This window comes from Dasypus novemcinctus, chromosome 3 (assembly GCF_030445035.2).
Source record: "Dasypus novemcinctus isolate mDasNov1 chromosome 3, mDasNov1.1.hap2, whole genome shotgun sequence".
Taxonomy (NCBI): Eukaryota; Metazoa; Chordata; class Mammalia; order Cingulata; family Dasypodidae; genus Dasypus; species Dasypus novemcinctus.
In genome coordinates, this window is record NC_080675.1 from 59,230,301 (window position 1) to 59,255,024 (window position 24,724).

Below are 24,724 nucleotides of genomic sequence, written 5' to 3' on the forward strand. Positions count from 1 at the left end.
CACCACTATCTGATATAGGCAATCAAGATTAATTTGCAGGAAAGGATGAGTCTACTTTAACAAGTTGAGTATCCATCATGGTTCAGTGTCAAGTAGGCAACTGTAGGAATTTGAGCTTTTGGGGAGCACAGATTTAGGTATTGTCAATATCTAGGGCATCCAGAGTGTACCCCAGGGCAACACTTACACTTCAAATAGGTACAATTCCAAAGTAGCAGTGTCCTCTTTTTTGTTTAAATTAAGAAAAATGTCTTGTGGAATATAGTATTCTACAAATGATATTTAAAATGTTGAAGAAACTGTTAAATGGTGTTCTGTATCTTAACTGTACCTTACAAATTGCCATGAGGAAAAAAACAAGGCTTTTCATCTATTAGCCTACTTTTGCCTGATTAAAACCATGAGTTTGAAATATCCAAGGCCTGGTATGCAGTTTCTTCCTCTTGTATTCTCTTGTACTTGCACACTATTCAGAAAATAGGAAATGAACTGTTATGTGATAGCTTTTGCCCATTTTTCTATTGTATTTTGAACTTTATTCTTATTAAATTCTAGCCAGTCTCTCATGTAAAGGAGAGTAACTTATGTGATATGAACTACAAAAATATTTTTTCAAGTTTGTCATTTAGCTTTTGAATTTCTGTAGTGTATACTTTTAAAAAAATCTGTGGTCAAATTTAGCTTTCCTATTTTGACTTCTGAATTTTAAGTTGTAGTAAAGTTCTCCTTTTGCCTTATAAAGGAATTTACCCATGTTTCCTCCTTGTGGTTTTATGGTTTCACTATTACTTAAAAATTTTTTTTTAACATTACTGTATAATTTATTTAGTAGTTTAGTCTCTCAATATTTAGCAAGTTCATTTAAAAATTACTCTTCCCATTGATCTATAGTAACATTAGTATAAATGCATAATTTCAAAGTCAGCATTCCTTTCACTGAGAACATAAAACTTACTAAAAGATAGTTGTGGGCTGGGGCACAGTTATGAATGGCTGCTCGGACAGCACTGTTCAAAGCCAAACAGGCTGGCAGGCTCTTAAAGGCATAAATTATACATATAATTTCAGTATCCTACTATTTCCCACATTTTTACCATACATACTTGTCTCATTTTCTATAAATTATTTCCTCACTTCAAGTAAGTTGAATACATTTTCATCTTCATTTCAAAATAAGCCTTTTATGAAAGGAAAATGAAAATTGAAAACAAAGTTCCCCATGTTTGTTAAATTTGTTCAAGCGATGCATTTAAATATTTTCTTCACCTTTAATGCCCCACTACAAACAGTTTGGCAGAAAGACCTCCAGTGCCTTTTTAAAAATTGCCTTCAAGAGAATATTAGATGGTTAAATCTGAAGTAGAATCCTTCTTAAAACAATGAATTATAACAGAGTCCAAAAAATGTATGACTATTCATTAACACCCTTGGAACCTGTGAATTATTGCAAATAATCTCACATGTGCATATAATTCAAACATAAACTTTGTGGGGAGAGGGTACAAAATAAATATTACAACATTCTCTCAATCTACCTAAATGCTGCCTCTATGGTTAGATGAAAATATTAATGCTACTAACAGAAGAATCAAATATTTTAAAGAATCAAGTAGTTAAAACAATTTTGCAAAACAAAGGTAAGAGTTTATGCCAATACATTTTTCCTGTAGTGTAATGTAATTGCTAATATGAGGTATAATTTGTAAGCAATGAATACAAATATAAATAGGTATAAGTATAAGCCACCACTAAATCACATTTTTATGAAAAGCTTCTTATGAAAAGCAGTCCGGGAAGAGAGTAAAGGGAATTAGGAAAGGACAGAGGAGAGGGTTTCCAGTGGGAACATCATTTACGTGCCTTATAGTTATCATCATTTCACATGTAACATCCATTGTTGTAGAAAAGTAAATCCTTTCCAGATGGCTGGCCAAGAATATACTTTATGTGGCATAGTAAAATCATTTAAGTATTACTAATACTTCATTTGCATTTATATTTGGATATACACATAATTATATATGCATATCAAAAACTATAAACAGAATTTTTAAATATTTTCATCCCTTTTTTGAACAATTAACAGTTAAAACTGAACTTTGAATTACAGAATTTTCTAGAATATCTAAACTCAGGGACAAAAACTAAAGGAAAACTATACTATTTTCTTTAGTAAATGGCTTGTGCGAAAACTCAAGCTCACTCATCTTTATATAGATGGGTTTATTTGATGAGGATTGTGACCCCCAATGATTGTTTAGCAGCAGTTTTACCAAACTGTAAATCCTTTTATTAATAGGCATTATAAACAGATATTAATCTTATTTAAAAACCATGAGTGCCGCACCAGTGAATGTACAGCTCATGAATAACTTAAGAAGTATTTCCCATTTTAAAAAGCTATACACAGCCTACAAAAACCTATTCTAAACAAAAAAAAGCTATAATTTGGATACATGATTGATGTGTCTAAATGATATATATATACAGTACATAATTATAGTTAATTATGTGTTCAGTACATTTTTCTCTGATTTCCTTTATGCTTCACTTTCTCCAGAAACTGAATTCTTCACTTCTTCTTCTAAAATTGGTACAATCAGATTATCCTTGGACATCAAATTATATTTCATCACAAATTTAGAGGTCATAGCAGAGGGGATGGCAGTGCTGAGGCAGAACAGGCTGGGCACCAAGGCGCAGGATTTCTATAATTGGCCTGATGAATTTTTTGATGAGATGGACAGTACACTAGCTGTTCAACAGTATATTCAACAGAACATAAGGGCAGATTGCTCCAATATTGACAAAATTCTTGAACCACCTGAAGGCAAAGATGAAGGTGTATGGAAGTATGAACATTTGAGGCAGTTCTGCCTTGAGCTAAATGGACTTGCTGTCAAACTTCAGAGTGAGTGCCATCCAAATACATGTACTCAGATGACAGCAACTGAACAATGGATTTTTCTTTGTGCAGCTCATAAAACTCCAAGAGTGTCATGCCATAGACTACACTAGGCACACCCTTGATGGGGCTGCATGTCTTCTGAATAGCAATAAATATTTTCCCAGCAGAGTTAGCGTAAAGGAATCATCTGTAGCAAAACTAGGATCAGTATGCCGTAGAATTTACAGAATATTTTCATCATCAGCAGATATTTGATGAATATGAAAATGAAACATTTTTGTGTCATCGGTTTACTTTTAAATTTTTGATCCATTTGGAATTTAACATGGTAAATTGTATGAGAAATGAATTAAGCTATATATTATCCTTGTGGCTACTTGGTTATCACAATACAACTGATATTAATGAATCTCTTCACCCTTTGAGATTCTACTTTTTACATTAAACACCCTTATGTATTTGGGTCTATTTCTGGACTTTCTATTCTGTTTCATTAATCTTTATTTGTAAACCAGTACCACTACTTTAAATAATTGCTATGTTATAAAATCTGATAGATCTAACACCTTATATATTCTCTTTTCAGAATTGTTTATTTTGTTTATGTTTAATATATAGAATTAGTTTGACAAGTTTCTTTTCTTCCTTGCCCCAATCCTACTGGCATTAAATTTACAAATTAATGTAGACAGAATTTATATCTTTTTGATAAATCTTTCTGTCCCAGAACATGGCATCTTTCCATTTGTTCAAGTTTTCTTTTGTGTCCTCTGGTTGTGTTTTAAAGTTTTCTTCAGGTTTATCATAGACAATTTAAATTATTACTAGGTATTTTATCTCTTTTGCTCCTATTGTAAATGAGTCTTTTATTTCATTATCTTATGACATATGTAGACAAATATGCTAATATATTTTGTGTAGTTTATATAGCTATATATTATATATGCATATATATACGGAAACTACTGATTTCTGGGTATTAATTTTGTGCCCTTCTACCTCACTGATTTTCTATTATTATTAAAAAAAAAAAGACTGGAAATAAATTTCTTAGATTGCAGAAATAATATCCTTATTTGTTTTTTAAGGAGGTACTGGAGATTGAACCCAGGACTTCATACATGCAAAGCAGATGCTCAATTACTGAGCTGTAGCTACTCTGCATAATATCCTTATTGTAATATATATGAAAAAATATAGAAAGCCATGAATAAAACTTGAAATTCTTTATAATCCCATTACTCAGTGCAAAACACTATTCAGAGTTAAACAGTTATATATGTATAGTTAAAACTTTTAAAATTTCCCCACCCCCTCATTGTTTGTACTTGCTGTGTCTGCTCATCCTCCTTGTTTTTCTAGGTGGCACCAGGAACTGAACCTGGGACCTCTGATATGGGAGGGAGGTGCCTAATTGCTTTGAGCCACCTCTGTTCCTGCATTGTTGTGTCTCTCATTATGTTTTCCTCTCTTTGTCTCTCATTGCATCATCTTGTTGTGTCAGCTCGCCACACCTGCCCATTGTGTTAACTCACTGTCTTCTTTAGGAGACACCGGGAACTGAACCTGGGCCATCCCATGTGGTAGGTGGGAGCTCAATTGCTTGAGCCACATCTGCATTCCAAAACTTTATTTTTAAAGAAGTTTTAGACTACAGAAAAGTTACATTGAAAATATTGGAGGGAAACGGACTTTGGCCCAGTGGTTAGGGTGTCCGTCTACCATATGGGAGGTCCGTGGTTCAAACCCCGGGCCTCCTCGACCCGTGTGGAGCTGGCCATGCGCAGTGCTGATGCGCGCAAGGAGTGCCGTGCCACGCAAGGGTGTCCCCCGCGTGGGGGAGCCCCCACGCGCAAGGAGTGCGCCCATGAGGAAAGCCGCCCAGCGTGAAAAGAAAGTGCAGCCTGCCCAGGAATGGCGCCACCCACACGTCCTGTGCCGCTGATGACAACAGAAGCGGACAAAGAAACAAAAGCAGACAAAGAAACAAGACGCAACAAATAGACACCAAGAACAGGCAACCAGGGGAGGGGGGGAAATTAAATAAATAAATAAATCTTAAAAAAAAAAAAAAAAGAAAATATTGGGACTCCCACATACCTCCTTACCCCCACATTTTCCCACATTAATAACATCTTATGTTGGTGTGGTATATTTGTTACAACTGATGAACAAATATTAAAGCATTGCTACTAACCATGGTCAATAATTTACATTATGGTGTGTGCATTGCATTGTACAATTTTATAGGTTTTAACAAAACATATAATGGCCTGTAGCTGTCATTGCAATATCATGCAGAACAATTCCAGTGCCCCCAAAATGCCCCATGTTCCACCTATTCTTCCTTCCCTTCCCCTCAGAACCTCTGGTAACCATTATCTTTATATCAATGTTACAAGTTCTTCCATTATTACAAAAGTAAGTCTACTTTGGTCCATGGTTACATTCTCCCCGTATGTTTGTTCATTCCTCAATCTTGATGACTTTGGAATTGTGATACCCACTCCAGACTGAGAGGGGGTTTAGGTCTTATGCGGCAGATGGAAGGAACTGTCTTGCTTTTAGTTGAAGATACTCTCTGTTTTTTGAGATGGGCATTGTCCATCATCATGATTTTGTTAGTTATCTTGGGTGAGTCTGATGAACTGAAGAGTGTTGTTGGCTGCAACTGTGCTAAGATTAAGGGCTCAACTGGCATATGAATAAACTGAAGATTAAAGTCTTCGGGACATATATAATGGGTATAGTGCTAATTAAGGTTCAAATAAAAGGGGTAGAAGTATCATATGTAGGAAAATTAAAAATGAGTCTAACTCTGATACATTAGGGCGATATGTTATCGTATATTCTGAGGTGAGGCCCACCAGTGGGGTGCTGATTTCTTAGGGTTGTTCGCCCTGCCTATAGTATCTCTAGAGCCCTGTTTGAGGCACTGTTTACTGTGGCAGTCAATGAGATCCACCTGAGATGTGCATAAGTGTAACCTCTGGAATGACCTCCCAATTCACTGTGAAATTTCTTAGCCATAAAAACTCATTTGTATTTAATATCTCCTCCTTTTGGTCTAGGTCTTTTTCCAAATGCATTGCTAGTTGATGCTTGGTAATTATCCCTCGGTGCTAAGGAGGCTCATCCCTGGAAGTCCTGTCCCACACTGGGGAAGTGAGTTTATATTTGAGTTTGACTTAGAGAGAGGCCACATTTGAGTATTAAGGAGGCTTTCAGGAAGTAACTCTTAGGCAATATATAATAGTAGGCTAAGTTTCAATTTCACATGAACAAGATTCGTAAGTACAAGGGCCTCATGTATTGGTCTGTCCTCCTTTGCTAGGCACTTTCCATGTACTCTGGAGATTCTTACCACTCTATTAGAGAATGTTTCAGGACTCCCCAGGATGGGAATTTGGTACTCCATTGGTTATTGTGTGGGTCTCCACCCACCAAAACCTATGAACTCATTCATATTCTAGAGAGGCATGCCACAGTTGTACCCCTCCCCACACATCCCCCCACTACTGATACTCCACACCAGTAATCCTCCCCTGCAACAGTTGTATCCCTTCTGCAATCCAAAACCTCCTCAAAAACAAAGGAAAAAAAGATAAAAAATAAAATTTTTTTTTGCATTTTGCCTTTTATTTAAGATCTGTTATCTTTTATGTATATTGACAACTTTTTCTGTATGTTCCCCCATTGTATTATTATTTTTTTACTTTATTTTACAAGAATCCTTAGGTTACAGAGGTCACAGAAGAAATATAGGATTCCCATATATCTCACTCGCTCCATTAAATTCTCTCCTACCAGTAATATCCAACATGAGTACGTTATATTTGTTATAACTGAGGGACAAATATTGAAGCATTGCTGCTAACTATGATCAGTGGTTTACATTATGGTTTACCTTTTGCGCCATATATATATATATATTTTTAAAAGATTTATTTTATTTATTCCTCTTCCATTCCCTCCTCCCCACCCCCCGCCTGTTGTCTGCTTTTTGTATGTTCTTCTGCATCAGCTTGCATTATCCTGCGGCATAGGGAAACTGTCTCTTTTTTGTTGTGTCATCTTGCTGCATCAGCTCTTCATGTGTGTGACGTCACTCCTAGGCAGGATTTGCTTTTTACACAGGGCTGCTTTCCTTGCAGGGCACACTCCTTGCACGTGGGGGACCCCTACACAGGGATGCCCCTGCATGGCACAACATTCCTTGCATGTGGCAGCAGCACTGTGCATGGGCCAGCTTACCAAACAGGTCAAGAGACCCTGGGGATTGAACTCTGGACTCTCCATATGGTAGATGGATGCTCTATCAGTTGAGCCACATCTGCTTCCCTGCACCAGATACTTTTATAGGCTCTGACAAAATACATAATAGCGGGTATGCATAATTGCAAGATCATGCAGAACAGTTCCAGTGCTCCAGAAATGCTCTGTGTTCCACCCATTCTTCCTTCTACCTCCCTTGAAAGCTATGGAAACCACTAAATTTCAGCTTTTGAAGAACAAGGTTCATAGTTACATGCATTAATATTGAAGGGTTGACACACTGGTCTGTTTTCTTTTATTAGGTGCCGCCTATGTACTTCAGAGGTTCTTGCCCCTCTGTTTGAGAATGTAGCAGGTCTCCCCAGGATAGGAGTTTAATATTTTGTTGTTTATCGTGTGGGTCTCCCATCATTGAAATAACCCCCTATGCTAAGATGAACACACTCATATTCTATAGAAACATGCCCCAGGTACATGCTTTCCCACATATCCACACCACTGACGCCCTGCACTAGTGACCCTCCCCTGCCATATTTGCCAGAAGAAACATTCACACCATTGTAGTTTCAGCCAGAGACCTACAAATCCCCAGAGTTCACCTGTTACTTCCTCCAGCCCTCCCCTCTGTTCCATGGATAGTCCATCCCAACACCCCCACCCTGCACTTTCACATTCCAGTACTATTGACCTCAATAGTACTGCATCACCATCACACCCCTCCATCCCTGCATCACCATCACACCCCTCCACTGCATCACCCTGCATCACCATCACACCCATCCCTGCATCACCATCACACCCCTCCACTGCCAAACCACGCCTTTCCATCTTATCATGGTTTTTTGCCTGTATTGAGCATCAAGTCACCACCCTCTACTCACTTTCTTTCTCCTGATAACCTATTTTCCAGACTCTAGCTCTGTGAGTCTGCTCAATATACTTAGGTCATATCAGTGAGTTCATGCAATATTTGTCCTTTAGTAACTAGGCTTACTTCACTCAACATAAGATCTTCAGGATTCATCCGTATTTTTGCATGTGTCAGTACTTCATTCCTTCTTACACATGAGTAATACCCATTGTATGTATATACCACATTTTGCTTATCCATTCATCTGTTGATGTATATACTTGGGTTGCTTTCATCTTTTGGCAATAGTGAATAATGCTGCTATCAATATTGATGTTCATATACCTGTTCATGTCCCTGCTTTTAATTCTTCTTATTATATACCCAGCAATGGGATTGTGGGATCATATGGCAATTGTGTAGTTACTTTTCTAAGGAACCACCAAACTGTCCTCCACAATGACTGCACCATTCTACATTCCCACCAGCAGTAGATGAGTGTTCCTATTCTAGTACATTCTCTCCAACACTTGACGTTTTCTATTTGTTTCTTTTAATAGCAGCCAATCTAATAGGTGTAAGATGATATCTTACATTTCTCTAATAGCTAGTGATGTTGATCTTTTTTTTATATATGCTGGATATTAGACCCTTATTGGATAAGTAGCTCCCACATATTTTCTCCCATTGAGTAGGCTGCCTTTTCACTTTCTTAACAAACTCTTTTGAAGCACAAAGTTTTTAATTTTGAGGAGGTTCCATTTATCTGTTTTTTCTTTTGTTGCTTGCCCTCTGGGTTTGAAGTTTATGAAACCATTTCCTACTACAAGATCTTATAGATGCTTCCTACATTATTTTCTAGGAGCTTTCTGATCTTGGCTTTTATATTTAGGTCTTTGATCTATCTTGAGTTAATTTTTGTATAGGATGTGAGATTGTGATCCTTTCTCATTCTTTTGGATATGGATATCCAGTTCTCCCCACACCATTGAAGGGACTACTTTGTCCCAGTTGAGAACTTGGTGACCTAGTTGCATATCATTTGGCCATATTTGCATGGATCTATAGCATAACTCTCTATTCAGTTCCTTTGGTCAGTATGTCTAACATTTCATGGAGTTTTGACTAGAGTAGCTTTACAGTATGCTTTAAAGTCAGGTAGTGTGATTCCTCCAATTTTGTTTTTCTTTTTCAGTATGTTTTTGGCTCTTTGGGGTCCCATGCTTTTCCAGATTAATTACCTAATTAGATTTTCCAGTTCAGTAAAAAATGCTATTGTTATTTTTATTGGGATTGTGTTAAATCTGTAAATAAATTTGGGTAGGATAGGCATCCTAATGATATTTAATCTTCCAATTCAGGAACATGGAATATTCTTCCATTTATTTACATCTTCTTTGATTTCCTTTAAAAATGTTACATACTTTTCTGTATACAAGTCCTTTATATCCTTAGTTAAGTTTTTTCCTAAATACCTGATTCTTTTAGTTGCTATTGTAAATGGAATTTTTTTCTTGATTGCCTCCTCAGATTGCTCATTATTAGTGGACAGAAATGCTACTGATTTTGTGTACTGATCTCATATTCTGCCACTTTACTGAACCTGTTTATCAGCTCTAGAAGCTTTGTTGTAGATTTTTTGTGGCTTTCTTATATATGTATGTCATCTGCAAATAGTGAAAATTTTACTTCTTTCTTTCCAATTTTGATGCCTCTTATTTCTTTTTCTTGTCTAACTGCTCGATTTGGTACTTCTTTTTTTCGGTACCAATAAGTCTTTCTTTATTCATTGTATTATCTCAAGGAAAAGAGGGGAAGAGAAAAGGATCAGCATGTGTTACAAAATGATAGCAGAAGGGAAAGTAAAACCCAGTACAAAATCAACCATCAGATAGGCATACCCCAATGACAGAGTCACCAAAGCCCAATGGAGCTCAGTCTCTTGCAATTCAGGAATGAGGGGAAAGAATTAAGGAAATAACAGACATGGTTTCCTACCCTCCTTTCCTCTCAATAAATTAAGATCCCACACAAAATTTTAGTTTCTAGCAGTAAACACGGAGTTACTTTCTTCTGTCTCCTATTAAACAATCTTGTGGCCACTTTGACATAAGTTTCTTGCACCTGCATAAAAGATCCTGAGTAATTTGGATATACTTTCATCTTCCCTTTCTAGATCTCTCACACTTGCTTTCTACATGGAAACCAACCCTCCATTCCCCCATTGTTTCTCTCTATCCTGGGATTGGTGATTAAGTAGATTTGGTCAATCCAAATACAGCAGTGTTAATCTTTTGGCTTGAATTACATCAAGGAGTAGTATTTACTCAGAAGGTTGGGAATGAAGGATGGAGTGTTTCTAGATTATTCAGGTTTTTGTATAAATCATGGAAGAGTTATGGAGATACCCCCAAAATTAATATAAGGGGGATTAGAGAAGGGAAACTGGAGAGGGGCAATGGGATTAGTTCTCCGGACAGAAAATCTAGTCCAAAATAGAAAATAGGGGAAGGGAAACACACAAAAAAAGGATGGTTCAAGATCCTTGCTTCAAGAGGGAACCCCAGGTATATGTTTCTGATCTTTTGCCTAGTGCAGAATCTTCTGTCAAAGATGCTTTGGCTATTTTTCTTTCAACACAGAAAAGAAGTTTGTAAAAATAAAAACCCCAAAAAGAACACAGAGAAAGACCAACACATTATATTTACACCAATAAGGCCACCTAGCAATCACCAAACCAGCAACTCGTGAAGTTCTACAAAGCCCAGACAAATACAATAACTAGAGGGGAGCAGCATTTGGGGGAGACAAGACACACATCACCCAATGTGTTTGTTCTGTTGCATTTGCCCCATTTCAAAACAGTGAGGTAGGTTGGCATTGATCCCACAGCATGCAAACAAACCCCACTTTCTCCTTTAGCTAACACGACACTAATCGCTACTGCAGCAGGGTAGGACATTGGTTCCAGGAACCACAAAGTAGCCTTCACTTATGGTCTTTCTGGAAACCAAGCATGAAAAGTCCCGATTTTTAAAAGGTTAAGGATTTTAGTCTTTGCTTCAGACATCTGTCCTTGGACACATACACATACACACACACACACACACACACACTCTCTCACACACACTCACTGTGCATTGTAAGCCTAGCCTAATCCAGTGAAGGATGAATCTGGTATGCCTAGCAAGTCCCGTGCCCCAGAAAGAAGAGGATGAGGACTTGAATCCCTTATTACATAGGTAACTTTCACCTAACCTTGGCTTTCCTCTCTTGATCTGTAACCTAGCCCAGCCTCTCCTAACCTCTCTGTACCACCTTCCCTTTTAGACTAATTTCCAATCTTCCGATAGGAGATCAAGTCATGGGGTGACCCAATTAAAGACCTAGGCTCCCATGAAACACTCTCCAGGTGGAGGGATTTCAAGAGGATGCTAGGGCAGAAAGGCCAGCTCTAATTGGCAAAACTGAGGTAGTTCAAATAGTTGTTCTTTGTGATGATAAAGCAAAAACAGCAAAAAAGTATTTCTGCTGTGCAGACCTGGACCTGCTGCTGACTTATCTCTGAGATTGCTCATGTACCTGAGAACACAGTTCAGGAATGAGGACTTTAGATTAAAATATACAAAAATACAAAACCAAAATATATATGTATATTTTTAAAAAGTTTTAAAATGCACAAGATATGTCATTCACACACAGCTAGTGTAGTTGGCATCCTGGAGAAAGTGGGACCTAAGGTACAGTTATCCAAGGGAGTAAATAAATAAAGTTGTTGGCCCAGAACAGGGTAAGAGTGAGGTTAGGAGCAGTAGGTCTGCGGCTATCCCAACCACCTGTCTTGCCTGTCCTCAGGACCCACCGTTTGGAACAGTTCCCAGCACCCTGTCCCCAGAGTAGGTTATGAGAAGACAATTTGTGAGATTCCCTAGCCCTGACATTCCTTCCCACGGAATGTAGTGACTCCTGGGTTGGGTCCATTAATCTGCTCTCATACTTAATCTTTTCACTCTGGCATGAGAAATACTTTTATAAATTTTTCTTTCAAAGGAAAACAACTTCTTTCTCCAAGCCATTATCAAAAAACTGGAGATTCTCGAGGTATTTCGTGCAGGCTTTCAAGGTATTTCTCCTGAAAGCTCTCACTTGCTTTTGGATTAAGCATGGTTGGAGTTCCTTTGCCTCACTCCTTCCCTGCACCAAGAATGAAGAGGGAGTGATGCTGTGGATCCCAGCCTGAGATCCAGGGCAGTGCCAGCTGACCCCTACCCACCCTATCCCACTTTCTCCACTCTGCTGATTGATGCCTGCTCCTTAGAACTTGATGGCAAAAGTATTGCCCCCACTCACTGCTTTATTCTGGGCCTCTGGGAGCAGGGTAGGGCTGTGTATCTCTTCTTTCTCCCAAAAGTAGGAGGGCTTTCCCTGGGAACTGGGGGCCTGCTGAGCTTTCAGTGGACATGAGGCCACCACATGGCTGATGCTTTGGCAGAAGTGGCACTTCTTAGGCTGGGGTGGCAGCTTGCATTCCTTGGCGTGATGGTCTAGACCTCCACAGTTGTAGCACCTGTCTCCTTTTGGTCTGCGCTTTTGCATAGTCTTCCCCTTTGGCCGCCTCTCACAGAATGTCCCAATACAGAACACTGCACCAGGCCCAGTGACCCAGATAGATTCCAGGCCCTTGGCAGACTAGATGGACTCCACTGCCTCACCCTCCGTCCTTTTTGCCTCTGGACTTCTCTGGGGCCAGCGGGCTCAGGCGACGACCATGAGCTCCATGTCCAACCAGCAGTTTGCAGGTGGCTGTACCAAGGCGACAGAGGAGGTGTCGGAGAATGCAGCTTGCGAGGTAGAAGAGCCACAGCTCCTGCCCCGCACCGGCATCTATAAGTGGTACTAAAATTCTCAACAAAATACTTGCTAATCAAATTCAACAACACATCAAATGAATTATACACGATGATCAAGTGGGTTTTATCCTAGGTATGCAAAGCTGGTTCAATATAAAATCTATCAATGTAATAGACCACATCAACAGATCAAAAGAAAAAAAAATCACATAATCATTTCTACTGATTAGCAAGTATTTTGTTGAGAATTTTAGTACCTAAATTCGTTAGAGAGATTGATCTGTAGTTTTCTTTTCTTGTGATGTCTTTATGTGACTTTGGTATTAGGATGATGCTGGCATCATAGAATGAGTTATGTAATGTTTCCTCCACTTCTATTTTTTGAAGAGTTTAAGCAGGATTGGTATTAGTTTTCTGGAGTGATTTGTAGAATTCACCTGTAAAGCCATCTCATCCTGGGCTTTTCTTGGTTGAGAAGATTTAGATGACTAACTCAATCTCACTACTTGTGATTGGCCTGTTGAGTTCTTCTGTTTCTCCTTTTGTCAGTGCAGTTTGCTTGTGGGTTTATAGAAATATGTCGGTTTCATCTGTTATCCATCTTGTTGGCATACAACTTTTCAGAGTATTCTCTAATGAATTAGAGTATCCTCTAATTCTGTGGGATCAGTGGTGGTATCCCCTGTTTTTTATTTTATTTATCTGCATTGTCTCTCATTTTTTCTTTCTTAGTCTAGCTAAGTGTTTGTCAATTTTATTAATTTTCTCAGAGAACCAGCTTTTGGTTTTGTTTTTAAATTCTCAATATCACTTAGCTGCTTTAATCTTTGTTATTTCCTTCTTTCTGCTTGCTTTGGGATTATTTTGTTTTTTGTTTTCTAGTTCCTCCAATGTACAATTAGGTCTTTGATTTTATCTTTTTCTTCATTTTTAATAGAGGCATTTAGGACTGTAAATTTCCTTCTCACACTGCTTTAGTTTCATCTCATAAGTTTTGATAAATTGTATTCTCATTTTCACTTGTTTTTAGGTAGTTACTGATTTCTTTTGCAGTTTCCTCCTTGACCCATGATCATTTAAGAATATATTGTTTAACTTCCATATATTTGTGCCTATTCTGGTTCTCTGCCCCTTATTAATTTTCAGCTTCTTTCCATTGTGGTCAGAGAAATTACTTGGTGTAATTTCAGTCTTTCTAAATTCGTTGGGACTTGTTCTGTGACCTAGCATGTGGCCTGTCCTGGAGAACGGTCAGTGTGCACTAGAGAAGAATATATCCGGGCGGTGGACTTGGCCCAGTGGTTAGGGCGTCCGTCTACCACATGGGAGGTCCGTGGTTCAAACCCCGGGCCTCCTTGGCCCGTGTGGAGCTGGCCCATGCACAGTGCTGATGTGCGCAAGGAGTGCCCTGCCACGCAGGGGTGTCCCCCGCGTAGGGAGCCCCACATGCAAGGAGTGCGCCTGGTAAGGAGAGCCGCCCAGTGCGAAAGAAAGTGCAGCCTGCCCAGGAATGGTGCCACACACACAGAGAGTTGACACAGCAAGATGACGCAGATTCCCGTGCCGCTGACAACAACAGAAGTGGACAAAGAAGATGCAGGAAATAGACACAGAGAACAGACAACTGGGGGGGGAGGGAGGGAGAGAAATAAATAAATAAATAAATAAATCTTAAAAAAAATATATATATATCCTGCTGTATTTGAGTGTAATTTTCTGTATATGTCTATTAGGTCTAGTTCCCCTAATGTATTTTTCAAGGTTTTTTTCTTAATTAGTCTTTTGTTGAGATGTTCTGTCTAATGGTGATAATGGTGTATTGAAGTCCTCCACTTTGATTGTAGAGGCATCTATTTCTCTTGTTAGTTTTTCCATTGTTTGTCTCATGTATTTTGAGGCACCCTGGTTAGGTGCATAAATATTTATGATTGTTCTTTCTTCTTGATAGATTACGCTTTATTAATATATAGTGTCCTTATTTGTCTCTTACAGTAGTTTTCCACTTAGAGCCTATTTTGTCCAGTACTAGTTTAGCTACTCTCACCCTGTTTTGGTTATTGTTTGTGTATATGATAGTTTTCCAACCTTTCACTTGCAACCTCCTTGTGTCCCTGGGTCTAAAGTAAATTTTTTGTGTACAGCATATAGATGGGTTGTATTTCCTTACCCATTCTGGCAACCTGTGTCATCTGATTGGAGAATTTAATTCATTTACATTCAATGTTATTATTGTGAAGGCAGTATTTACATTAGTCATTTTTTCTTTAGGTTTATATTTGTCATATTTGTTTTTCTCTTCATCCTTTTAGTTACTCTTACTAGTAATCTTCCTTTCTACATGCTCCTCCAACCCTCTTTCTCCTGTTTTTCCCTTTCAACCTGCAGAACTGCCTTTAGTATTTCTTGATAGGCAGGACTCTTGTTGGCAAAATCTCTAAATTTCTTTTTGTGACTATTTTGAACTCTCCCTCATTTTTGAACAACAGCTATGCTGGATACAGAATTCTTGGCTGGCAGTTTTTTTCTTTTAGCACTTTAACTATGTCATACCACTGCCTTTTCACCTCCCTGGTTTCAGATGAGAAATCAGCACTTAATTTTACTGAGCTTCCCTTATATGTGATGATCTCTTTTTCTCTTGCTTTCAGAATTCTCTTTGACTTGAGCATTTGACAATTTGGTAAGTATGTGTCTCAGAGTAGACCTGTTAGGATTTATACTATTTGGAGTGTGCTGTGCTTCCTGGACATGTACATCCATGTCCCTCATAAGAGTTGGGACATTTTCAGCCATTATTTCCTCTAATACTTTTTCTGTCCCCTTTCCTTTCTATTCTCCCTCAGGGATGTCTATAATGCATAAGTTTGTGTATTTCGTGTTGTTTTCCCTTAATCTTCGCTGAATTTTTTCTATTTTTTAAATCTCTCTGTTCTACACTCTGTGCAATTTCAGATGTTTTATCTTCAGCATCACTAATTCTTTCCTCTGCCTGTTCAAATCTGCTGTTATGTGCTTCCAGCATATTTTTAATTTCTTGCACTGTGCTTTTCATCACCATCAGATCTGTTGTCTTTTTATGTGTGTTTATGATTTCTTCTGTATGTTCCCCCAGTGTCTTCTTAATATCCTTTATCTCTTCCTTCCCTTCATTAAGTTGATTCATGATATTTGTTTGGACATCCTTGATTAGTTGTTCCACATTCTATGTCTCCCTGTGCTTTTTAGTTTGTTCATTAGTCTGGGCCATGTCTTCCTGTTTCTTAGTATGGCTTGTAATTTTTTGCTGGTGTATAGGCATCTGTTTATCTTGATGGCTTATTCAGTTGGTTAACTTCTCTTTCTAGTCTAAGGTTTTATTTCATTTTTTGTGTGTGTGTGAAAGGTCTTCTTTGATACTTGGTTTCATTTATTCTATATCCTTGTGGTTGTCTGTGTCTCCCCCCAAAAATATTAAGTCCATAGAAAAGGAAAGAGGAAAAAAAGAATAATAATAATAAAGGATGGAAAAGGAACAATAAAAAAGCCAGAGAAAAAAATAAGTAATAAGAGTTAAAAATCATAAAAAATAAAAAAGGTGGAAGGAAAAAAAAAAACAGGAAATAAAATAAAACAAAAGGCTGGTAAGATGAGAATGAAAGAAAGAAAATGAAGACCAAACAAGAGAAGGTAGAACAAAAGAAACAAGAAAAGAGAGGGAAAAATGAAAGAAAGAAAAGAAAGAAAATAAGGAGAAAAAAGAAAAAGGGAAAAAGAGAAAAAAAAAATAGCAGAAAAAATAGGCCTCACTCTCAGGCACTAACAACTGTCTCAGGCTGCCAGTGCTCACCAATCAGTCACCCTGTGGCAGCCCTCCATAGGTGAGCTACCCAGATGTAGAGGGGAAAAAAAAAAAGAAAAAAAAGTAAATAAACAAACCTAAAAAAAAATCTCAGTCTGAGTTCCCTGTAGTGAGGCTGCTTGTCCTACAGGCCCCCTTTACCCGCCACAGGGAGCTGGCTGGGTACCTGACAACCTGCTGGCTTGCTCTCTGCCTCTCTTCTCTTCCAGGCTGCTTAGGTGCCTGTCAGCTCACCAGTTGCCTCTCCCTGCCCCCCAACAGTTATATTTTTTTGGTTTATATCCTTAATTAAGTTTTTCTTCTAAGATAGTGTTTTCTGATATTTTATACCTATATGAACTATATGTATATATCACAAATTATACAGTAACTGAATAGCCATACATTAATAACTGTTCTAAGTTTGAATTTTATTAGGCAATAGTCAAGCCAAAATTTCCTGGCATTTTATTCATTTACAAAAATTGATTAACACATATTCAAATAAATTCTATTTAACTAACTTGGTTATTTTTAACACAAATCCACTCCTTAGCCCAATAATGAAGGAGAAATATTTGCAGATTGTATTGCTGGGTTATTTTTATAGTTCTCAAAACACTTGTGTATGATATGGAAGCTTGCATTTCAGAATATTTAAATTGCTTTGTTTTGTTTGCTTTTTAAAAAAATAAGTAAGCCTCTCCCATTATTCTTTTCCCCAAAGCATTTAATTTATTGTTCATGTAGAATGTTTTGATTGAGACCAGTGATCCACAAAAATACTTGAACTTTGCTTCTTTGGCAACAGAAAAGATCAAGGTTTTAGATAATTCCTTATTTTCAGAAGAGCAGTTGGTGAAAAAACTAAGGTAGTAAAATCTGGACATAGAATAAGAAGTACAAACTCAGGACAACCTTTTCAAATTAAAAAAAAAAATTTTCTGGACCATTACGGCTTGCCATGTGGCTTATTTTTGTAGGCCATTTATAATATTGCTAAAATATACTGACTTTTGGTCTATTAAATTTTTCTCAAATTGATTTTCCAGGATATTTTAAGTGATAAACCAAGTGCTCAGGGGATAGCTTAGTACCATGTATGTTGGGGGGTGGTGTTAGTTCAAACTGTGAAGGGTCTGAGATGTTACCTTACTTGCAAATATGTATATTTGCAGAAATACCAGTCCTATGAATTGGACCTCAGAACTTACAGCATGAATAACGGCCAGGGTAAAATGGTAGCTCCAGTTCCCTACAACTAGTTCTCCACAGGGTAACAAAGACAGCCAGATGGTTACACCTGCACATATGACAGGGTTTGTATCACAGAACCCTGAAAGCATCCATCACTGAGTTTTGTGGGTTTTTTAAATTTTAAAAATAATTTTTATTCTCCCTCCACCCCTAGAGCTCCCTCTGCTCATTGCTTGCTTGTCTTCTTTAGGAAGCATCAGGAAACAAACCCGAGACCTCCCATGTGGGAGGCGAGTGCCCAACCACTTGAGCTACCTCTGCTCCCTGGTGGTTGTGTCATCTTCTGGATGTGTTATCAGCTAGTAGTGGTGTCTGCTTGTTGCAGCGTCTGCACATTGCAGCATCTGCTTATGTTCTTTAGGAGGCACCAGGAACCAATCATGGGACCTCCTATATGGGAGGCGGGCGCCCAATTGCTTGAGCCACATCCACTCCCTAGTCATGAGGTTTTTATATAGGAGCTGGCATATATACTCCCCACTCCAGACAGAAAGTGCTTATCATTTTCTCTGGAACTTAAGTCTTTTTTGGGGAATGAAAAGAAGGTCTCTACCCTTATACATAAGCATTTGGCTCTGGGGAAATCTCTTCCCCCCAAGAAATTCTCCATCTTTTTCTTGCCAGTTTCTGTGTTCAGGAGGCTCAGATGGGGAAGTGGACTTGGCCCAATGGATAGGGCGTCCACCTACCACATGGGAGGTCCACGGTTCAAACCCCAGGCCTCCTTGACCCGTGTGGAGCTGGCCCATGCACAGTGCTGATGTGCACAAGGAGTGCCCTGCCACACAGGGGTGTCCCCCGCGTAGGGGAACCCCATGTACAAGGAGTGCGCCCAGTAAGGAGAGCCGCCCAGCGTGAAGGAAAGTGCAGTCTGCCCAAGAATGGCACCACATGCACGGAGAGCTGACACAACAAAAAGAAACACATTTTCTGTGCTGCTGGTAAGGATAGAAGCGGTCACAGAAGAACACACAGTGAATGGACAGAGAGAGCAGACAACTGGGGGGGAGGGGGAGAAATAAATAAAAAATCTTTAAAAAAAAAAAGGCTCAGACGTTACAGGAGCTCTGAGAAATGAGAAAGGATTGACTTCTAACAGAGGGATATATAAATATATGGCATAAATATCTCAGTTTCACAAGAAACCTGTAATATAGTTGACAGGGATGAAATAGGGTGTCTGGGGAGTTTAGAGTCATAGATAGACTCTTCAATTTTCAACTTTTTTGGTACCTTTTGAATTTTGAACCATATAAAAATATTACTAATTCTAAAAATGAAATTTAAAATAAAAATAAGAATTTGGATTTGTAGTCTAAAATTTTAAAATTATTTTCTAAAATGTCAGTAGTCAAAACTGGTGGAATTGGGAGGTTTGTTAATTATGTAAAGAAAATTTTACTTGAAAGCTTCTAAGTGAGATTAAGAAGGGTAATATTTTAGAAAAGAGAGGTACAGTAATAATGAGTCTTTCTTCCTTGATTGAAAATACTATATATTTAACTAGCCTGAGGCCAAATGTGTTGGAGGTATAGGAGATTGAGGCACTATAATCTCAGAATGTAGATTGGAAGGCTGTACAATATGTGAAGAAGCCGCGATTTACTGAGGATTTAAGTCCCTAATCCTTATCTTCCATTGTGTGAATGAGCAATTTATCTTTTCTGATCCCTAGTTTTCCTAATCTTTAAATTATAATAATTACAACTTCATGAGATTATTGTGAAGATCAAATAAGGTAAAACATGTGAAAATGCATTTTGGATTTTACCCCAAAACTCTACAAATGTTAGGTTTTGTTTTTTTAAATACAAATTTAGGAAATATCATTTTGCAGTTAAAAAAACCCAACAATGTGAAGCAGGTTCATGTGAGTTTATGCTGTGTCATGTTGCCATGAAGCAACAGTTGCAAAGAAAGACCATTTTTTGTTTTTTTACTTTTTACCTGGTCATTATTGACTCCTAAAAATTACCAAATGAAGCTAAAGGGGAAGATTATCCAGTACTGTAAGCCACAGTGCAATCTTATTAACTCTTCTGTCAGATGTGGTATTTTATGTTCTTATAACTAATATTTTGTCAAAAAATGGAAGGTGTCTTTCCTTTGAAATTAACATGCTATTCCTAGTGCCAATTCACTATAGGAATTGGTTTCAACTATCATAGCTCAGCTAATATTTTGTTCTTCAACACATTATTTCAGAGATTGGATATTGAGTTTTTAGCTGATGTTACTATAGAACTTCTGGAGGAAGCTACTCTTGGTACTCTGAATTCACATTTCCAAGGTGACTTCCACTTATTTGTTCTTTCTATAATCCTATTAATTTAGGAAACACTTAATGGAGTACTTTGGGATATCTCACTTATACATGGATCTGCCCAGTAGCAATATAATTCATTTAAAGAGAAGTAATTTGTCTCTCTTTTGCTCCCCCCTCCCCCTTTCTTTTGTCATGGGGGTTTTGGTATGGCAAAAATTTAGAGTTTGATTAATGACAGTTTTACACTATAAAAATGGTCTGTTTTCTGGAGAAAAAAGTCCAAAACTGTGAGATCTATTCTCAAAGTATTACAATTCTCTGAGGAAACAGAACTGACAGGAGAGATATCTGTAAATAGTATGAGATTTTATAAAATTGTCTCACACCATCGTGGGGATGCATAAGTCCAAATTCTGCAGGTTAGGCTGTAAACCAGGAGCTCTGATGAAGGTCCTCGATGAGCTCCCAGAAGAAGCTGGCTGTCAGAAGTAGAGATGGGTATTTTCTCTCTGAATGCTGAAATCACTTCCCCTTTTAAGGCCTTCAGCTGATTGGATCATTCTTTTTAGTTGTAACCAGCCATCTATGCAATCAAGATCAATGCATAACTAAAGTCCGTGAAATGCCCTTGTATTACAGTTAGCCCAGTGCTTGCTTGACCAAAACACTGGGCACCATTACCTGGCCAAGTGGGCCTATTAGTCTAACCATCACAGTCTTCTTCTTCCTGATGCTCACTCAGTTCCTGGCCATATATCTTATCTACTGAATGGCTCTGAAAAGAGTCTCAGGAAAAGCATGCCAGGAGAAAGCCTTTCCGGGACAGGAGGAGTTCCTAAGGCCATTTTATCCCATCATAAGAGAAAGAAAATCCCAAGGGAGACTTTTCCTTTACCCATTTCTGTCAATATTTTTCCTCGTTGGACTGGAATGAAGTAGCACAGGCTTGAGGAATGTATTCTAGAGATCCCCAGATATCCTCATCCTGGAAATTAACATATTTAAAAAATATTATTAAAGTTAATAAGCCATTGAAAGAAATCACAGATCATTAGATTATTAATGTCATTAGTTTTATTTTTGCTTCATGGATAATGACTACTAAATGATCTTTGGGGTATTAGGCAAGGTAACCTCTCAGCTCCCATGGCTTAATCTGCAAAGTGGGGCCAATTATAGTACTGATCTCAGATGGTTTTCATGAAAATTAAGTCAGAAGGCATTGCTGAGGGTTCTTAGTTATAAGCCCTAGAATCTGGGTCTGGCTGGCTTAAGCAGAAAAGGTTTTGGATAGTACATATGGGTTTCTCAGGCACACTAGAAGGCCTGGAGAATTGGATTTAAAGGCTATTCAGTCCTGAATTGAGCCAAAATCATGACACAGAAATAGTCTGGGGAGGACTGCTGCATTCCTGCTGAGCACTGGATGCCACACTCTGCATGCCATACAATGGGGACTCATTAGCAGCACTCTTGTGACTGCTGCCTTTGAAGTTACTGCTGCTACTGCTTCTGGAAACAATTCTCTACTGTCCTTGATTCTTTGCATCATTAGCTCCTGGTTCAGAGCCTCGGGCAAGTGATTCTGGGTCAAGTATCCATGCCTTGCAGTAGGGAGCCCAAAGTCTATAATACTGTCAGCCTCTATACTGGGACTTAGGCTCTGCCTACCATTAAGACTTAGAGAACTGAGAATTCACATAGAAAAAGAGAGGCATTCAGAACTGGGCCCCCCAAACCGATAGTTGGCCTCAACAGATAAAATGCTTGGTACTGTCACTGACATGGGCAAGGGCCTAATAAACGTTGGCTTTTATTAATTTATCTTTGGGAGGCAGACTTGGCCCAGTGGTTGGGGCATCTGTCTACCACATGGGAGGTCCACAGTTCAAATCCCGGGCCTCCTTGGCCCGTGTGCAGCTGGCCCATGCGCGGCGCTGATGTGCGCGGTGAGTGCCCTGCCACGCAGGGGTGTCCCCCGCGTGGGGGGGCCCCACGCACGGGGAGTGCGCCCCATGGGGAGAGCCGCCCAGCGCGAAGGAGGGTGCAGCCTGCCCGGGAATGGTGCCACACACACGGAGGGCTGATGCAGCAGGATGACGCAGCTAAAGGGGATGACAGATTCCCGTGCCGCTGACAACAGAAGTGTTCAAAAAAGAACACGCAGCGAATGGACACAGAGAACAGAAAACTGAGGGGGAAGGGGGAAGGGGAGAGAAATAAATAAAAACAAATCTTAAAAAAAAAAAATTTATCTTTGCAAGGTATTGAGAAAAGAGGTTAGGACCTTTTCCACTCTATTTAAAGCCAATAGGTTAGATCTACAAAATGTAAATGGGTGGATGTAATTTCCATACCTAGGATTTACCAGTAGTCCAATTGAATTTACAAGATGGTACCTCCCCAATCATTTTGAAAGAACTCAAGGGTAATTCTGGATTCACTGACCAAAACATATAAGTAATTAATAGCCCAAATTGACCCTGCAACTTCCTTGTCATTCTTTAGCTCCTTTCCTTTCTACCTGGTTTCCCATTTATAAGAGAGGTCAGTAATATAGTTTAGAAAGCCCTGGCCCAAGTGTCAGAAGGCTGGGTTTGAATTTCAACTCTACTGTTTACTAACAGTATTACCTGGGGCAGATTTCTTGACCCCTTGGACTGCTCTCTCTCTTCCTCCCTACCCCCTCTTGAATAAACAATATTCCAAGAATATTGTTGAGAACTGAAATGAAATCATGTGAAAATCCCTAACACATATTAAGCGATGCTCAGTAAGTATCTTTTTAAAAACAAGAGCCCTGGATCCCTGGGGATTATAGTCCAAGTTTTACATTCCTTTTTAAATGTTGAAGAAATTTGTAATGAGACATAAAACTTAAACCAATGTAACTTGTTAGGGCAGCACTTTCAGGGTGTCCATGAGATAAATAGGTTTTTATAATAACACCAAGACATTATTTGCCTTTTTCACTTTCATTTTCTAAGGAGTGCAGTTTCCAGAGGTTATATGACCTGTGATGTCACAGCAGACTAAATTTAGGCAGACACAATCAGAATCCAGCTGTCTTTATTTAGTCCATTAATAAAGAGAACTGCAAAAATATAAAAGGCCACTAATTTTACCAAATTTTTTAAATTGGAAAACGTTTTTAATAAAGTAGTAGTTTAACTTGCAGTGGTGTTTACTGTTCTTTTAAAATGAATTCATAAATATTTTTCAGTTTCTCTTTTAATTTTTATTTTGACTGCTATTGATATAACCTACAAAAACAAATGTTCTTTGAGACTTCAGTAAGTTTTAAGGGTTTAAAAGGCTCCTGATATCAAAAAGTTTGAGAACTGCTATATCAGGAGAAAGCACCATGTTTGCTTTAAGAAGCAACTGTGCTTGACTAATTTATTGGAGATTTTTTATTGTACCTTTGCTTATTTAAGTGAAAGTATGTGGACTGGGAGCAATTTTCAAAAAGCCTTGAAATGTAGCATATATATGTGTGTGTGTTTGTTTACATATATATGGGTTAAGTTGTTAGGCATAGAGAACTTAAGTAGAAAAGAAAAAAGGGGATTCTTTTGGATAGATAAATATGTTCAATTAATCTGAGTTATACAGTAAAAAGATGATGTGGAAGAATTATAGTGAAGAAAGATTACTGGACTAAGAGTAGGAATCCTGTTTTGTGTTCTGTTTCTGGTTTCTTGATTCAGTAAATGTGTCTTTTGAGTTAAGTGCTTCAGGGTTTTGAACTTCCATTTCTTCAAATGAATAGGAATGAATAGTTCCTGCCCTACTTATTCATTCATTCGATAATAATTTATTGCTTGCCTGCAGTGTGCTAAACCCAATTCTATGTTATTACAAATGTATTGATAAAATATACAAGGTCCCTGTGCTAAGGAGGTTACAGTTTAATGGCGGAAGCAGGGATAAGCAGGTAGGTGAATAAATAAAAATTTTTAGATTGTAGTAAGTTATATGAAGAAATCAAATAGTAAAATGAAAGAGAAAAGTGTTAAAGATCTACCTAGAACCAAAAGGGAAGGATTCTCAGAGGCAATGACATTTAAGCTGAGACCCAGATATATGAGAAGGAGTGGGGAGAATAACTTCCAGCTTAAAGAAAACTCTGTGCAAAGGCCCTGAGGTCCTGAAGAGATCTGCTTTTTCACTTCTTCCTTTCAGGAAGCTAGTGTGCCTAGAGTATGGTAGACACAAGGAATGGTAGAACAAAATGAGATTGGAGAGATAGGCAAGGTCTAGGTCATCAGGTCATATATCCCTTGGAGAGAAGTCTGCAGTTTAGATGTGGGAAGAGCTCAAATTTGTTCAAGATTACAAAATCTGTTAAGTGATTATTTGGCCAGATGAGGATGTTAGTGGAAACAGTTTAAATCTGTTAAGGTCATTGTGGTGGAGCATGTACATTGTTTGGGGCAACTATCTCTGGTGATACTCTCAGGGACAGACTAATGATTTGGAGAGTAATTTTAATTCAGTA

At 38.4% G+C, this 24,724-nt stretch overlaps 1 protein-coding gene and 1 pseudogene across 3 annotated transcripts in view; both read left to right on the forward strand.

The window, feature by feature from the left end:
* Positions 1-24,724, forward strand: part of TXNDC16 (thioredoxin domain containing 16) — a 132,634-nt gene that overhangs the window by 22,612 nt on the left and 85,298 nt on the right. The window lies entirely within an intron of this gene.
* On the forward strand, positions 2,653-12,194 carry LOC139438150 (MOB-like protein phocein pseudogene; annotated as a pseudogene).